The sequence below is a fragment of the Phoenix dactylifera genome, unplaced genomic scaffold (assembly GCF_009389715.1).
Source record: "Phoenix dactylifera cultivar Barhee BC4 unplaced genomic scaffold, palm_55x_up_171113_PBpolish2nd_filt_p 001157F, whole genome shotgun sequence".
Classification (NCBI taxonomy): domain Eukaryota; kingdom Viridiplantae; phylum Streptophyta; class Magnoliopsida; order Arecales; family Arecaceae; genus Phoenix; species Phoenix dactylifera.
The window spans coordinates 3,987-20,768 of NW_024068496.1; the positions used below are offsets into that span (position 1 = coordinate 3,987).

The 16,782-nt window shown below is 41.1% G+C and overlaps 1 non-coding gene across 1 annotated transcript; it reads right to left on the minus strand.

Annotated features, from left to right (window-relative positions):
• Nucleotides 1-1,447: 1,447 nt before the first annotated feature.
• LOC120108064 lies at nucleotides 1,448-1,556 on the minus strand. The gene has a single exon (XR_005509576.1). It is a non-coding gene; the product is annotated as a small nucleolar RNA R71 (small nucleolar RNA).
• Nucleotides 1,557-16,782: the final 15,226 nt, after the last annotated feature.

The window sequence follows — 16,782 nt, forward strand, 5'->3', positions numbered from 1 at the left end:
CTTTTAAGACCATTAGATTAATACGAAACCTTGCTGCTTTCTGTTTTAAATTTTCTGCATTTTTTTTTTTAGAATCAGAATTTTATTGTTATCATATCTCATTAACCCTTGTTGCTAATTGAAAATTTTTTTTAAAAAAAAACTTTAAAAAAAGATCAAGGGTGATTATTCAAAAATTAAAAAAAAAGAGAGGAAAAAACTAAAATTTCAAATTTCAAATTTTAAATTTCAGAATTCAAATTTCAAACTTCAACTCATAAAATTTTTAAAAAAAGATAAATAAATAATTTGCTTGATCACCTATTTAATGAAATTTAATGTCATGCCATAAAACATTAAAAAAAAAAATCTCTTGATTGTTGCATATAGTATAAGGCATCAGCATAAAATATTCTAAGGGCTGAACCCATTTAAAAAGATAAGGTCGGGATTTCATCACTCGTCCTTAGCCCAAAAATCACCCCAGTGCATAAATATCCTAAGCTTAACTAAAATCAACTAGACGTTGGCCCCTAAGGACATTCGAGCTCAATAGGACGAAGACCACCGAAAGTTGCACCAATTTCGCTCTGTGGCTTAGTTGATGTCTAGGCAAGCTTTGTCCATATAAGGGAGACAGTTCATCTGTTCGAGGGAAGTGGGTTTTAAGTGGGACCTTTGCGAACGCATCGTGACCCCTCCACTTACCTGGGAGCTTACCTGGTCAACTCGGTTCATTAGACCGGATTGGAGGCTTAGGTGCCCTCTTCAAACCAGTTAGGAGCTGTCTAGAAATTTAAGAAAAATATTAGAAATTGAGGTGTAATGTTTTGTTGCATGTTTGATTGTGAATAGATTTTTGTTTTAGGGTGTCGTTTTAGGTTATCTTTAGTTGATACTTATATTTTTAAAAAAATAAAATAAAAAAAAGAGAGGGAAATATTTTGCATGCTAAAGTGGAATAGGGACGATACTGGTCGATTAAGTCGTACAACTTTAGATCATCCCTTAGGACACATCCCTGAAATTCCTTCGTAGTATCTCACACCTTGTGAGATGGCTGATTTAAATGAAGATGCGGGAAGTCACCACAATCGAGAACGAGAACCCAATGTTATGACCCTAAGACAATACCTACAACCGGCTAGGACTAGTCAGCCTTCATGCATAATTTTTCCTGATAATGTAGGACATTTTGACATCAAACCCGGGGTAATTCAATTACTGCCCAAGTTCCACGGGTTAGAGTCCGAGAGTCCGTATCTTCATTTAAAGGATTTTGAAGAATTGAGCATTACATTTAGAGTGCCAAATGTCACCGAGGATGTCCTCAAGCTGACATTGTTTCCTTTCTCTCTAAAGGATAAGGCCAAAACATGGCTAAACTCTTTGCGACCTAGATCAATAAGAACTTGGCAAGATATGCAGAGAGAATTTTTAAAGAAGTTCTTCCCCACACAAAGGACCAACTTTTTGAAAAGACATATGAGCAATTTCCAACAAAAAGATAATGAAACATTTTATGAATGTTGGGAAAGATTTAAAGACCTTCTTCTCTCATGCCCTCATCACGGATTCGAAACTTGGAGAACCATTAGCTTCTTTTATGAAGGTTTATCTCCACAGTTGAAACAATTTGTAGAGACCATGTGCAATGGTAGATTTTTAGAAAAACACCCTGATGAGGCGTGGGAGTATTTGGATTCCCTTGCTGAAACTGCCCAACTTTGGGATAACGGGGATAGAAACAATAAGTCTTTACCTAAGCCTACTAGCTCTGTACAGGGAGGCCTTTACAACCTCAAAACTGAGGATGATCTTCATGCTAAAATGGCAGCCCTCACTAGGAAAGTAGAAGAAATTGAGCTTAGGAAGGTTGAGCCTGTCAAGACTATAGAGCTTAGAAACGAGTGTTGTGGTATCTGCGATATGTCGGGTCATACCACTACAGATTGCCCCACCATACCGGCATTCAAAGAAGTCTTGCACGATCAAGCAAATGCTATGAACTCCTACCAAAAGCCTTATAACGATCCATACTCGAATACCTATAACCCTGGTTGGAAGAATCATCCAAATTTTAGGTGGAGAAATGATCATCCTCAACAGTCACACCATTCAGCTCCTCCACCTGCACATCCTACTTTTGCATCACCACCCTCCCAAAAGCCGAATATCGAGGATACCTTGCAATCTATACAAACTTTTCTACAAGGTCAAGCTAATATCAATGCTCAAAATACTCGAAATTTTGAAGATATAAGGAACCAATTGTCAATGTTGACTACCGTCCTAAGTACCCAAGAGAAGGGTAAGCTTCCAGCTCAACCCCAACCTAATCCACAAGTGCACGGTAGTAATAATATGACTTCTTCTAGTTCGCATACAGAATATGCAAAAAGCATTATGACTTTGCGTAATGGGAAAGTCATTGATCAGACCATCCCATTGAGACCGCAGGTCACTTCTAATTCTGATGCTCCCAAAGTCGATGAAAGGGACAAAGAAGAAGTTGAGATCCCAACTTTTACCAAGAAAGTTGAATGTCCTTTTCCTCCACCTTTTCCACAACGGTTAAAGCCGTTGCAAAAGTTCGAACCTAATTCTGAAATTCTTGAGCTTTTTAAACAAGTAAAGATCAACATACCTCTTCTTGATGCAATCAAACAAGTACCCTCATATGTCAAATTTTTGAAGGACTTGTGTACTGTCAAGCGCCGATTAAATGTTAAGAAGAAGGCATTTTTAACTAAAATGTGAGTACTATTTTGCAGCACAACATTCTCCCTAAATTTAAGAATCCAGGTTGCCCAACCATCTCATGCATCATAGGCAACTTTAGGATAGAGCGAGCATTGTTAGATTTAGGGGCGAGTGTGAATTTGTTGCCATATTCTGTATATGAGCAACTTGGTTTAGGTGAGTTGAAGCCAACCTCCGTCACTTTGCAATTAGCTGACAGGTCAGTTAAAATTCCAAGGGGGATTGTCGAGGATGTATTAATCCAAGTAGACAAGTTCTACTTTCCTGTCGATTTTATCATATTGGACACACATCCGGCTTCGAACTCACAGTCTCAGATTCCGGTCATTTTAGGACGTCCATTCCTTGCAACTTCTAATGCATTGATTAATTGTAGGAATGGCGTCATGAAGCTTTCTTTTGGTAACATGACCTTAGAACTAAATATTTTTAATGTGTGCAAACAACCTAATGATCCCGAAGAGAGTAAGGAGGTTGATTGGGTTGAAACTATCGCGGAGGAATATTTGTTAGTTGAAGCATTTAACGATCCATCCGGCGATAGTTTAATTGATTGGTGTTCTAATGGCACCAATAAAGATGATTTGTTGGTCAAACCTAGTATGAATTTTTCGAACGCCATGATGATCAATGGGTGGAGACCAAAAGTAGAAAAATTTGAACAGTTGCCACCTCGAGAAGCAAAGATAGTACCATCCCATGAGCAAGTGCCTAAGCTCGAGTTAAAACCTTTACCGAAGGAACTCAAGTATGCCTTTCTTGGACCCGAGGATACTTACCCTATAATTATCTCATCTGATCTTAATCATGACCAAGAAAGAAAATTACTTGGTGTTCTAAAGAATCATAAAGGAGCTTTAGGGTGGTCTATTGCCGACTTGAAGGGGATTAGCCCCTTAGTTTGCACGCACCGGATATATTTGGAGGACAATGCCAAAACCACAAGGCAAATGCAACGAAGGTTGAATCCTATGATGAGAGATGTGGTTAAAGCAGAAGTCCTCAAGTTGCTTGACGTGGGTATTATTTACCCAATTTCCGACAGCAAGTGGGTAAGCCCTACTCAAGTCGTTCCTAAGAAATCGGGTTTGACAGTGGTAGAAAATGAACAAAGTGAACTAGTTCCAACTCGTGTTCCGACGAGTTGGCGCATGTGTGTTGACTACCGAAAGCTGAATTTAGTCACACGAAAGGATCACTTTCCTCTACCCTTCCTAGGCCAAGTGTTGGAGAAAGTTGCAGGACATGATTTCTATTATTTTCTCGATGGCTATTCGGGATATTATCAAATTGAAATTTCACCAGAAGATCAAGAGAAGACTACCTTCACTTGTCCTTTTGGCACATTTGCTTTCCGACGAATGCCATTCGGGTTGTGTAATGCACCTGCAACATTCCAAAGATGCATGCTCAGCATCTTTGAAGACATGAACGAGAAGTTTTTGGAAGTATTCATGGACGACTTCTCCATTTTTGGCGACACATTTGATGATTGCTTGTCACATTTACAAGCAGTCTTAGCTCGATGTATGGAGAAGAATTTGATTCTGAATTGGGAGAAATGTCATTTCATGGTGCCAAAGGGAATTGTGCTAGGACATATTGTTTCATCGAAAGGCATGGAAGTAGATAGAGCTAAGATCGATTTAATTGCTAAGCTACCTGCACCCAAGACGGTTAGAGATGTTCGATCATTTTTGGGTCATGCCGGATTTTATAGGAGGTTCATCAAGGACTTTAGTGTCATAGCTCGACCATTATGTAACCTCCTGTCCCTTGATACACTATTCAATTGGACTGAAACCTGTCAGGAGGCATTCGAAAAGTTGAAGTCTATGCTTAGCACTGCACCCATTGTGCGACCACCTGATTGGTCATTACCTTTTGAGATTATGTGCGACGCTAGCGACTATGCGATAGGAGCTGTCCTAGGACAATGCAAGGATAATAAGCCATATGTCATTTACTATGCAAGCAAAACCTTAAACGATGCTCAAATGAATTACACCACCACCGAGAAGGAATTGCTTGCAGTAGTATTTGCCTTAGATAAATTTTGCTCTTATATCCTTGGTGCTCCTATTGTTATCTTCACAGACCATGCAGCGTTAAAATATTTGCTGGATAAGAAAGAGGCCAAACCACGCTTAATACGATGGATACTTCTACTCCAAGAATTTGACATCACTATTAAAGATAAAAAGGGAGTAGAGAATGTGGTTGCTGACCATTTATCACGGCTAGTTTTTCATGATTCAGTGCCACAGTTTCCCATCAAGGACTCATTCCCTGAAGAGCAGTTGTTTGCACTTTCTAGTATGCCATGGTATGCAGATATTGTCAATTTTCTTGTTACAAACCGGATTCCGGAGCATTGGGGGTCGATAGATAGAAAAATTTTTTTGCGCGAAGTGAGGAATTATTACTATGACGAACCCTATTTATTTAAATATTGCAATGACCAAATTTTTAGACGATGCATACCGGATCATGATATACAAAGTGTACTTTCTTTCTGTCACACTGATGCTTGTGGTGGACACTTTGCTTCTAAGAAAACAACAGCTAAGGTGTTGCAATGTGGTTTTTATTGGCCTACACTATTTAAAGATGCCCACGAATTCTGTAGGACATGTGACCCATGTCAACGTGTTGGGAGTCTAACTCGTAGGCAAATGATGCCTCTTCAGCCCATTACTGCTATTAAAATTTTTGATATATGGGGCATTAATTTTATGGGCCCATTTCCACAGTCTTTTGGATATGAGTACATTTTAGTTGGGGTCGAATATGTGTCCAAATGGGTAGAAGCTGTCGCTTGTAAGACCAATGATCACAAACCCGTCCTGAAGTTTTTAAAAGAAAATATTTTTTCACGATTTGGGATGCCTAAGGTCATAATTAGTGATGGTGGAAAACACTTTTGTAATAAGCCTTTTGAGACATTATTAAAAAAGTATGGTGTCACCCACAGAGTTGCTACCCCATATCACCCGCAAACTAGTGGCCAAGTAGAATTAGCCAATAGGGAGATCAAGCGTATTTTAGAAAAAACGGTAAATCCATCACGAAAAGATTGGTCCTTGAAACTATCAGATGCATTATGGGCCTATCGTACTGCATATAAAACCATTCTTGGCATGTCTCCCTACCGGCTAGTCTATGGAAAAGCATGTCATCTGCCTGTAGAAATAGAACATAAATCGTATTGGGCAATTAGAAAATTGAACTGTGATTTACATGACGCCAGTCTAGCAAGAAAATTGCAATTGAATGAGCTTAATGAGATTCGCAGAGATGCTTATGACAATGCTAAAATTTGCAAAGAACGAATGAAGATCTTACATGATAAATCAATTTTAAAAAAATCTTTTGAACCTTTGCAAAAAGTTCTTTTATATGATTCCCGCTTACATCTGTTTTCTGGTAAGTTGCGATCGAGATGGACAGGTCCTTACATTATAAAAACTGTTTTTCCACATGGGGCGGTTGAGATTGAGAATCCACGGGATGGTAGAATTTTTAAGGTAAATGGACATAGGTTAAAACCTTTTCTTGAGATTTTGCAGATGAAGAGGACTCCTTTTCCTTGGGGGAGCCTTCTTATGACTGAGCATGAAGGCAAGGGTATGTGTATATTAGTTAGGATTATTTTTCTAGTTTTGTAGGTTTTATTTTGTGGATATCAACAGCTCAAGGTATTCCTCTTCTCTCCAATATTATTTTTTCTACTGTCTTTCATTATAATTTTCTTGTATCTATTACATTGAGGACAATGCCATGTTTAAGTTGGGGGGAGGGAAGTATTTCGCAAAAAAAAAAAATGTTTTTGCATTCTTTTCTAAGCAAATGCACATGTATTTTCATATTGAGTTTGTGCAACTATTAAGGCAAGGAATACATGCATCCTATGACTGATCAGAGACCTATTATTAGATCCCTGCACATGTATTTAATGATTATAGGAAGGTCTCAGGAGTTCACATTTGTTTAATACATTTTTATTAAGCCATATCTGTAAAAGAAGTACGAGTATCCTTGTCCGTACTATAAGGTTCTTGATTTGGTTTTCACATAAAGATAGAGGTTGAATACCCCGGCTAGATCATCTAAGTGCCTTATGTTCCGACCTTGGTTGACCTATAGTCACGTTGCAGTCACATTATATGGTTTAGTTTACCTTCTCTATTTTGAAAAAAAAAAAAATTTAAAAAATAATAATAAAAGAAAATGAGGAGATGACAAGTCTAACCTCGTGGCGTAGTCTGGTTCGAGTAATTAAGCCCGAGGGGTGTTTCACCTAATGCCTTGAGCCAACTGGATCAGGAGTCATTGGCCGAAAACTCGCTACATGGACCTTGCTAGAGCCTTAGGGGGTTGGACTATTGTAATCACCATATGTGTTTAAAAAAAAAAAAAAAAGCATGAATAGGGTTGGTCGGGCTGAACCTAATGACATGTGGTAATGGCTGGTTTGACTCCATTGTATTGGACCTTTATGTACTTTGGATATTTAGTTGGGATTGATAGCTCATTCTTTTTATGCGAACCATTCTTGACAATTTTAAACAACATGAGATATTCCGAAAATTTGATGAATTAGGCTCTGATAAACTGTAGTAAACACTTGTGAACTTGAGTAGTGCACCTAAAATTCAAGCGGTACCATGTTGTGGTGGAGGTATTAGTGCTCTAAGAAAGTCATCCTGTTTATGCATTTTAGTATTCCCCTTGCTTTGATAGTTGCCATGCTTGAGAAAAATATATATCACGTGTGTATTAACTTAGATTTCATTATATAGCATTTTATGAATTATGTTTGTGGGTAACATCACTGCAAACCCTCACGAGACAACACTCGTCCACTAGGGTAACCTAGGGGTTTAACGGCTTGTTGCATGGCTAAGTGCAACCGTGATTCCTACGAAAGTGAGTACTTAACTTAATTTTATACAATTAGTTCTAATAAAACATCAAAGGGTCAACCAACATTTTTTGTACTCTCATGTTATTGATTACTCTGAATTGCCAGAGACTAGCAATAAGCTAGTTGGGGGGTATGATGAGAGCACAAAAGTACGATCTAAGTACCATTTAACTCAACTTAATGCTAGCAAAATAATGATAAATAATAGGTGTTAACATTTGCATGATTAAATATTATCCTTAGCACTTATTATAATTTTTATCATTATTTTATATAAATTCATCTAAAAAGAATGCATCTTCCCAACTGCAGAATAGAGTACATGACTCTTATTCAGCGAGCCCGAGCGTACAAGCCCCAATCCGGCCGCATCCACGCATCCCGGCTCTCGTGCACAATCTCAGGCGTCCATTTGAAGGAGCTCGCGCTTCAACGTCCAAATCCCATATTCCATCTCCCGTGATCAACTCCTTCCCGCGTGCATATCCAGCATCCGTTTCCTTCCGCGCCCAATCCCGCGTCCACGGTCCAAGCCAATCCCAGCTCAGCTCACGGCTCATCGCTTCCAACCGAATCCACACGTTTTTTTTTTTTACTTTCTCAAAACAGGGCTCAACCTCCAGCGTCCCACGATGGATCCATCTTCATCCCGTCCGTTTCCTTCCGCGCCCAATCCTCTCCGCGAATCAAGCCAGCCTTCGTTCCCAGCAAATCTTCAGCCTCCGGATCAGCTTATACCCAGATTCACGTCCGAGGAGCAGCATCTCAAGCGTCCGCGTCTCACCCTCCGTGTCACAGATCCCAGCCGAGATCAGCGCCCGCTTCTTCCTCCGTTCCAGCCGTTCGTGAGCATCTCGGCGACCACCTAGCAGCATCCACAATCTCCCAGCAATCCCGCTTCCCGTGAAGCGTCACAGCCATCCGCACGTCATCCGCACCCGCGATCAGCTCCCGTGTCCGTCTCGTCCGTGGTCGCAGCCATCCGCACACGATCCTCGGCGATGCATCCGGAGTCCGCACCCATCCTCTTTCCATCGCTAGCTGGAAGGTGGGGAGGATATATATGAGGGAAGGGAGGAGGCTCAGGGAGCGGATTCGGTGGGAAGAAGAGGAAGATGTTGGATTGCCCCACAGCGGCGCGACGTTCGCTGCGGAATCCGCATGCCGGGCCCGGTGCATCGCATACGCCGGAACAGGATCGGGTAGATTTCAAAATTTTTCTGAATCAAAACGATTCAGAACCCTTTTGAATTAAGATGGGGACTAAACTAAGATCTAATAATTAATTATGAATTGTTAAACTACTAGAAAATCAGAAATATAAAATTTCAAATGAAGATCTCATCTTCACCTTTGTGCGGGTAGAAGAACACCGCAACCGATGATCGTGGTTTGGTTCCTTGTAGCCGCACAAACGTCCGGCCTCTACAAGTATCCACACGAGGTTGCTGAAGATCAGAGATGGGGCTTCACCGGGGTGCTAGCTCCTTGCAAAAGCCTCTCTTGGATGTCGAAGAAGAAGGAAGAAGAAATCACAAGGATCCCACCTTGTGCAGCCTTCAAAAGGAAGAAGAAAACCCTTCACCTTTTTTTATTCTTTTCTCTCCCTATTTGCTGATTTAAAAATCCCAAAAATTCCTTCTTGCTGCCCCACGGCTGGGAGAAGTTCTTCTCATCAAACATGGGACGTGGGGCTCCCTTTTTATGGGGTTCAAAACCCTATGCGCCAGGAAACCTATTCCTAATAGGTTTCCTGGTGCCTTTCTTTATTGGCGGGCCCCTTGATTCTTGGAAAGAATCAAGGGGCGTTGGCTCCCAGCAAAGAAGGAGAGGGGGCCACGCCCCTCCTTGTCCTCTTGGCTGCCCCCTCTTGCCTATTTTGACCCCTCAAAATAAGGCATCAAGAGGGAGGCTCCAATAATAGGAAAAAGGCTGAATTTGGCAGGATTTTCAAGGACTCGATCTAGCCAACTTTTGACTAGGATTTGAGTCAAATTTCTTTGGGTCAGACCCAACATAATTTGACTCAATTAATCAGCAAAAGACTTAATTATAATCTAATTATAATTATTTAATTCTTCCATTTAACTCACTAACTCTTAGTGGGTTATTTTGTACATCAATCTTATTGACAATTGACATTGTGATTCCAAATCACAAATCGACAATCCTAATAATCAGAACCTCTAATGTGTGTGACCTCATAGGTTCTAATCTGACTGGTAATGAGACATATTGAGATCTCTATCTCAGTATCATTGAAAACTCCTTTCAATGGGTTGGAACGATTCCAACTCTACTCATTAGGGTTTATCGATCATCAAAATAATCCCTATGAGTCCCACCATCCACCAGTGACACCTAGCAGCATGTAGTGGCTACCCAGCAGAATAGAATGATGAACCTCTAGGTGCAGTTGTCATGTGTTACAGTCCTTCTATCGTGGATCCCTACAAGACGGAGGTCATGGATAACTCGTCAAACCCCTTCGTCTGTCATATGTCAAAATTTATTCGACTTAAGTTCGAGAGTGAAAAACTCTTTCTCCACTGTGCATACTGCCCCGGCCGAGGTCTTACGAACTCAGTCTTATAAATCACATAGGATCTCTCCTTATCTATCAAGGTCGATAGATTCCATATAGGTGCATACCCTACTCCTACAGTAAACTTACTGCAGCCAATCTACACTGCATGGACCCATATGGCTAGAGACCATGTATGTGTGCAGTCAAACTACAATAACCTCACTGTGAGTAGCCGAAGCACCGCAGGTCAAAGGACCAGTCACACTACTGCAACATCAAGCAAGTCACTGACGAGTGGATAGACATCCAAGTGACTTCTTGTCTTGGTCACGCTCAGTACCCTTGTTCTCTAACAAGCACCTGCACTATCACTTCAGTGTCCCTACACTGTGGACTCAAGTCTCGTCCATCCAGAAGGAAAGTGATCTGTGCACTGATCGGATCGATCACCGTCCTCGTGATGATCCATTGATCAAGAGCATTTAGAAACTAATCACCAATGATACATGGCTCAAATTCTCAACTCTTGAGAATATGTATCATCATCTTATTAATTTCTTGGACGATTCATAGACACATAAACAATATGAATGAAAAGATGCCTTTTATTTATTCAATAATAAATAGTCAAGTACAAAATTATGTCCCTAGAATCAACAATGTGTCAGCCAAATTGGCTTCTAGGGCATACATCTAACAATCTCCCACTTGCACTAAAGCCAATTGGTCATATATCTTAGGCCCATCTTCTCAAGGTGGGCTTCAGTCTTTTGCTGACTCAGCTGCTTAGTGAACGGGTCTGCCACGTTATCCGCGGAGTCTACTCTCTGCACCTCTACATATTTCTTCTCAACATAGTCGCGTATGAGATGGAAGCGCCGCTCTATATGCTTAGACTTCTGATGAGACCTTGGCTCCTTAGCAAGGGCTATGGCGCCATTATTATCGCAGTAGAGTGTTATGGCATCTGATGTCATCACGTCCAACTCTGCAATGAATTTCTTGAACCAGAAGCCTTCCTTAGCAGCTTCAGAGGCGGCGATGTATTCGGCTTCCATAGTAGAATCAGCAATGATCGGTTGTTTAGAACTCTTCCAATTTACCGCACCACCATTGCATAAGAACACATATCCAGATGTTGACTTCCTGTCATCGACATCAGTCATGAAGTCTGAATCTGTGTACCCTTCTACTTTTAACTCTGATGATCCTCCAAAAACCAAGAATAAATCTTTAGTTCTTCTCAAGTACTTAAGAATATTCTTCACAGCTGTCCAGTGTTCTTCACCTGGATTCGACTGATATCTGCTTGTGACACTCACAGCAAGAGCTATATCAGGTCGTGTACACAACATGGCATACATGAGGCTTCCTATTGCCGATGCATAGGGAATCTTGCTCATGCGTTGAATCTCTTCAGATGTGTTGGGGCACATCTTCTTGGAGAGATGAATTCCATGCCTAAGGGGTAAGAGACCCCTCTTGGAGTTTTCCATGCTGAACCTCTTCAGCACCTCCTCTATGTACATTTTCTGTGACAGGCCAAGCATCCTTTTAGATCTATCTCTATAGACCTTTATTCCCAAAATATAGGATGCTTCCCCAAGGTCTTCATGGAGAATTCTTTTGACAACCAGACCTTGACCGAGGTTAGCATGGGAATATCATTCCCAATCAGGAGAATGTCATCTACGTACAGTACGAGAAAAACGACAGCACTCCCACTAACCTTTTTGTAAACACACGGTTCCTCTTCGTTTTTGATGAAATCAAACGTTTTGATTGCTTCATTGAAACGAGTGTTCCAACTCCGAGATGCTTGCTTTAGTCCATAGATGGACCTTTGCAGCTTGCAGACCTTGTGATCTCCATCACTGGAAGTGAAACCCAAAGGCTGTTCCATATAGATATCTTCATCAAGATATCCATTCAGGAAAGCAGTTTTCACATCCATCTGCCAGATTTCATAATCATGAAATGCTGCAATGGCAAGCAATGTTCGGATGGATTTTAGCATGGCTACAGGTGAAAAGGTCTCCTGATAGTCAATGCCTTCGCGCTGACTATACCCTTTCGCCACAAGCCTTGCCTTATAGGTCTCTACCTCTCCATCCGAACCTATTTTCCTTTTGTAGATCCATTTGCATCCAATAGGTACAATACCTTCTGGTGGGTCTACTAAGGTCCAGACTTGGTTGGAATGCATGGAGTCTATCTCTGACTTCATAGCTTCCAGCCATTTCTCGGAATTGATATCAGATATCGCCTCGTTGTAGGTTTTGGGATCCTGTATGTGATCCCTATCTCCCACTAGGAACATTTCCTCGGTATCCTCTTCTAGTATACCTAAGTATCTATCGGGAGGATGGGAGACCCTACTAGATCTACGAGGTGGTCGAGGGACATCGTGTACTGGCTCCTTATGAATAGGTTCTATAGGATCCATGACTCGTTGCTTTTCAGAGACTTTCTCTTCAAGCTCAATTTTCCTCCCACTGCCTCTATCAAGGATAAACTGATTTTCCAAGAAGATGGCATGACGGCTCACAAACACATTGTGATCCTCTGAGACGTAAAAATTGTATCCTAATGACTCTTTAGGATATCCTATAAAACGAGCACTTATGGTCCTAGCCTCTAACTTGTCTGCCTGTAGTCTCTTGACGTGGGCCGGACATCCCCAAATCTTGAGATGACCCAGACTTGGTTTCTTACCATGCCATATCTCATACGGTGTGGTAGGAACGGATTTAGAGGAAACTCTATTCAATAAATAAATCGCTGTGAGTAAGGCATCTCCCTAAAGGAACATAGGTAAATCAGTGAAGCTCATCATGGACCTGACCATATCCAATAGGGTCCGATTCCTCCTCTCTGACACCCCGTTGAGTTGAGGTGTACCTGGAGGTGTCCATTGTGAGACTATGCCGTTTTCTTTGAGACAGTCCCGAAATTCCCCACTAAGGTATTCTCCTCCTCGATCTGATCGAAGAGCCTTAAGAGGTTTTCCAGTTTGTTTTTCTACTTCATTCTTGAACTCTTTGAACTTTTCAAAAGACTCAGACTTGTGTCTCATAAGATACACATACCCATACCGTGAATAATCATCGGTAAAGGTAATGAAGTAAGAATATCGTCCCCTGGCTAGCACATCGAATGGGCCACATACATCTGTATGTACTAGGGTAAGTATTTCAGTGGTCCTCTCCCCATGTCCTACAAAGGGCAGTCTAGCCATCTTTCCTTGAAGACAGGACTCGCAAACTGGATATGACTCGGAAGTCAATGAGCCGAGAAGCCCATCTTTATCCATTTTGTTCATTCTGTCTTCTCCAATATGGCCAAGCCTGAGGTGCCACAAATATCTTTGGTTTATCTCATCTCTGGATCTTTTGGATCCTTTGGCACTCACATCTTGCTCGGTAACATTCACAGATACATCCATATGTAAATGATAGAGACTGTCAATCATGAAACCACGTGCGACTATTTTATTTCTTAAATAAATAGAACAGCAGTCTTTGTCAAATGTAAAAACATGACCTTCCTGTGCTAGACATGAAACAGAAATCAAATTTCTGCTAGCAGCAGGTACATAATAGCAGTCTCTAAGTATTAAACTAAATCCAGACGGTAGTCGCAGATGGTAGGTGCCCACAGCCACAGCAGCAACTTTTGCCCCGTTGCCAACCCGAAGGGTTACCGCACCTTCCGCCAGCCTTCTACTTTCCTTTAGACCTTGCATGGTAGTGCACAAATGAGCACTAGAACCAGAATCTATAACCCAACTAGAAGTAGAAGAAACCGTTAGATTAGTTTCAATTATGAGCAAGTCTATACCTTCTGAAGGTGTGTCACCTTTCTTGTTCTTCAGGCTCTCGCGGTATGAAGGACAGTTTCTCTTCCGGTGGCCTTCGACATTGCAGTGGAAACATTTTCCTTTGTCGTTAGCCTTTTTCTTTTGAACTTCCTTCTTTGGCTTCTTGTCCTTCTTCTGCTTCTTAGCAGGCTTCTTTTTCTTCCAAGTAGACTTTCTCTTGGAACCAGAAGTCAACTCAGCAGCAAGGACATTGCCCCTTGAACCTTTCAAGGCTCCCTCAGCAGTTACCAACATGTTGATTAGTTCAGTCTTAGTGCATTCAATCTTATTCATGTGGTAGTTTACTATAAACTGACCAAATAAATCAGGAAGTGACTGTAGGATCAAATCCACTTGTAATTCCTTGTGCATGTCCATACCGAGCTTCTCAAGCTCCTCTAGGTCCTTGATCATGGTCAGACCGTGATCATGGACAGACTGCCCTTCGCGCATCTTCGCTTTGAAGAGCCTCTTGGACACTTCAAAACGAGCTGTGCGACTCTGCTCACCATACAACTCTTGCAGGTGTGCCAGTATGTCCCTAGCAGTCTTCATATTTTCATGCTGGCATTAGAGTTCATTAGACATGGATGCCATCATATAACATTTTACTCTAATGTCATCATCCAACCACTTTTTATGCATCTCACGCTGAACATCAGTAGGACGTGTTGGTAGTGTGGGGATATCTGAATCGAGTATGTAGCCTATTTTCTCACAGTCCAAAACAATTTTGAGATTTCTAAGCCAGTCCTTGTAATTGGTTCCGGTCAGTCGGTTGGTCTCAAGAATACGGGTCAAAGGGTTTGAAGCCGACATTGTATCTGCAGAGAGTAAAGATTCTAGTTAGACTTTTGTACTTGATCCTAATCTGTTCTAAGGTCTTTTAGAACAAATGTAACTCCCACTATTTTCTCGAATCCCTCACACTCCCCTGGTAGGGAAACGGAAATCCCACACGATTAGGATTTCTAGTGGGTACTGCGGTCCCACCAATTTACATGCCACCTCACCTAACAGTTATTGGTGACACATAGATTGATGAATGTACAACTCTTGTACAATGCTTCTCAAGCATGTTGCAGTGTAACTTGGTCTCTAAGCCATGAAAACCTCACCTAACAGTTATTGGTCCCATTTCTTAGTTAAGTCAGACCCACCGTATAACCGTAGGAATAAAGTCGTCATTGGGTCCTCACCTAACAGTTATTGGTGCCCAACCCCACCTTTACCCTACAACATCTCATGTCTATAGAGAGGTCCAGCCCCCCGATGCAACTTGACCACTGTGTCCAGCCGAGACAAATCAACATCAGAAAGACCTTAGCAGCTCTACTACAGTGGAAGACCTATTGACTTAATATTGGTTAATCAGGTCTTAGTGTTTGCAACTTGAGCTCTTCATAAGAGGTAATCGAATAATTGGCCAGGTAAGCAGGTGGGAGGCTCCCCTTACTCAGAGAGTAAGGTCCTAATTAAGTAACCACCTTTCATGCTTTCCTAGACACCAATTAGATCAATTAATCTAATATGACTTGCTCATGTCAGTTCACTCTCGACTTGATTGAGGAGGTTTTGATTTAGGTCTCAATTGGGTTTGCTACATCACATGTAAACCTATCTACCCGACTCTCATTCACATCACATGCAAACGGTACATCACAGGCAGTTATAATCGCAGCATCAAATTAAAGCTAAACTTTAACTAGGTGATGATCATGGATTCTAATTAGGTCGTATTACAAGCACATGCACATCAATCGATCAAGTGGTCTTCAACTCTTGAATTGGTTCCAAGCCTCCTTGATTCGATCCTTGATCAACTCTTGATCCCATCGCCATCAACTGCTTAGATCACCTTTCATCTCATGCCTTTGCTTCAACTTGATCGTTGATGTACATCACATCACAGAAATACAACCAGATGTAAAATAAAAATAAAATAAATTACATCTCCTTTTAGGAGGCACGCAGGCCTCTCAAAATATAAAATAAGATGCATGCAAGCATCTACAAAATTACATGACATTACAGATCACATCGCAGGTCATTACATTCGATACCAAAAGGGTTTGAATCCTATGATCATCATCACATGCATCTCATGCATGATTTTATCTAATCTGATTTTAATTTTATTATGCAACCATATGAGATCCAGATCATGCAATACCTTAATTTTAAACATCATAATCATATCATAATTTTAAAACTAACATCGCATGATCGATCTAACAAAATCAGCATGTTGAAAATTTTCAGCAACACAAAATTTCAGCACGCAGAATTTTTCAGCAAGCAAAATAATTAAAAAATCAGAACTAATTCATAATTAATTAACTATTATCTTAATTGGATCCCCAAAACCATGGCTCTGATACCACTATTGGATTGCCCCACAGCGGCGCGACGTTCGCTGCGGAATCCGCATGCCGGGCCCGGTGCATCGCATACGCCGGAACAGGATCGGGTAGATTTCAAAATTTTTCTGAATCAAAACGATTCAGAACCCTTTTGAATTAAGATGGGGACTAAACTAAGATCTAATAATTAATTATGAATTGTTAAACTACTAGAAAATCAGAAATATAAAATTTCAAATGAAGATCTCATCTTCACCTTTGTGCGGGTAGAAGAACACCGCAACCGATGATCGTGGTTTGGTTCCTTGTAGCCGCACAAACGTCCGGCCTCTACAAGTATCCACACGAGGTTGCTGAAGATCAG